Here is a 2,500-nt window from a genome sequence, read left to right as displayed (position 1 = left end):
CTGTGTGTATCTCTATTAGGTTTACTGTTTCATATTCACATTAGTATAGTATTTGATGACATACATGATGAATGCTCATGTGTGTGTACTTGAAGTGTGCGTGTGCAGTGCGAAAGAGAGAGAGAGAGTGTGTGTTTGTGTGTGTGTGTGTGTGCGTGGTCTCTTTGGGGGGAAGGGGAGGGGGGTCCCTACGTATTCAAGTTTATTAACACCATGCTTGTGCCTCTGTTTGACACTGACAAGATGGATAGCAGCAGCGCTTCAGGAAAGAACCGTCGTCCTACGCCTCGGAGATTGGATGTCTGCACCTTCTAAACTATCCATGGGACTGCCACAAGGGTCTCCACTCTCTCCTGTCCTCTACAATGTCTACACGAAGGGCCTTGCAGACTTAAACAACAATGGAATTGCTCGGGTGCTTACCCTTGCGGATGACGGCCTGGTCTTCAAAACTTCAAAAAATGCTCAGGAAAGAACTGAAGCCGTCCAGAAACAACTAAACAATATTGCTCAATGGTGCAAAGACACAGGATCTTCCATCAATCCAGCGAAAGCCCAAACGTTGCTGTGCACCCTCAACAACAAAACCGCGAGCAAATCACCACCTTCTGTGTCATTCGATGGGATTCAAATTGAGAAAACTGAATGCCTACGCTACCTAGGAATACACTTCGACAGGATGCTGACCTTCAGAAAACATACGGAAAACACTGTTCTCAAATGCAAAAAGGGCCTTTCAGTCTTAAAAGCAATGGCAACCAAAGGAATTGAACAACGCCACCTCTTCCTGCTATACCAATCACTCGTCCTCAGTGTGATCGACTACGGTCTCAAAGCAACCTCCTAAAATTAGAAAGAGTCCAAAATAAAGCTATGAGGCTGATCCTTGGAACAACAAAAGACACGCCCACAGAAACCATGCGATACCTGCTTGACCTTCCTTCAGTGCAGGCCAGAAACAAGTTAGAACAGGTCAAGACCTACTTCAAAGCATTAGAAAACCCTCAAAACCCACTGCATGACGCAGTCAAAGAACAAAAAGGCAGCCGTCTAGGACGAGGAAGATCATGGATGGGGCAAGCAGAAGACACAATCCAGCTAGTATGCCGACTTCAAGACCTGAAAGAAACAAAAGAATGGGAGAAAAACCCCGAAAACCTCAACCATCTATTCAACACAGTCATTTCACCCACTCTAGGAAGACATTGTCGGGAATGGCCAGAGGGCAAAACTGATGCGGAAGTGAAGCTGCTTATAGAAGAAAACAGTAAAGAAGAGGACATCATCATATACACAGATGGCTCAGTCACCAAAGACCAGTCTGGCTGGGGATTCACTGCGAAACAAAATGGAAAAACAATTTGGGAAGAGAATGCTGCCTACAAAGTCACAACCTCCAGCCTAACGATGGAAGTTGAAGCCGTGACACATGCCCTCCAGTGGCTATCGTCCTTCCATACGCCCGGAAACCAACATGCCATGGTCCTAACCGACTCAATGAACCTCATACAGAAAATTGAAAACGGAATGGGAAGCCCAGAGTGGCATAACGCAATGCGCAACTTTCAGATTAAAAAACTCACATGGTCATACTGCCCGGGACATGCAGGTGTTAAGGGAAATGAGCGAGCTGACAGACTTGCTGGTAACGCAACACCAACGAGCAGCCTACATCTAGGAAAATCGGAAATCCTCAGAAAAGTCAAAGAATACCAAAAAGAACAGGTACAAGGCCATCACACCATTGATCGCCTCAAAGAAATAAAAGCAGAGAGAGGGAGCGGCCGCAAATCTAACATGAAAGGTAGAGCACGATGCTTTGCAAATCAAACAAATATCGGCATCATTTCCAAACCAACATTGCGCAAATTTCTTCAAAACGGAACAGAGTCTCTGTGGGCCTTTCCAAATACAATAGACCGAGCAACACACTAGATGCCACGTTCTTGGCATCAGAGATCTTTTCCCATCCCTCTTGCGGCCAGTCAGTGGCGGCTGTGTGTGTTTGTGTGTATGTGTGGGTCTGTGCTTTTGAGTGCGTTTGTGAATGCGCGAGAGTGAAATTGCACACAAGTGTCAGGAGAGATATGTGTACGTGTGTGTGTGTGTGTGTGAGGGGAGGTGGGAGTGCGGGGGGAGGTGGGGTAGAGGATGAGGTATGTGAGTGTATGCATGCCTACACTGTGGGAGCAACAGGATATTGGAACGTGTATATATATATATATATATATATATATATATATATATATATATATATATATATATATATCTTTGTATGTACGTGTGTGGGGTTGGGGGTGGGAGATATGGGCGTATGTGTGTGTGCTTGTACAAGTAAGTGTTCATCTCTGTGAGTGTGTGTTTGTGTGTGTGTGTGTGCCGTGGAAGCTGCGATACGTAGACTAGAAATAAGTGTGTGGAGGAGGGGGTAGAGGAGGTGCAAGGTAATGTGTGTGTGTGTGTGTGTGTATGTGTGTGTTGGAGCTCATGTACGTTTATA

Source organism: Babylonia areolata, chromosome 5 (assembly GCF_041734735.1).
Source record: "Babylonia areolata isolate BAREFJ2019XMU chromosome 5, ASM4173473v1, whole genome shotgun sequence".
Lineage (NCBI taxonomy): Eukaryota > Metazoa > Mollusca > Gastropoda > Neogastropoda > Buccinidae > Babylonia > Babylonia areolata.
This window is presented reverse-complemented; position numbering follows the sequence as displayed.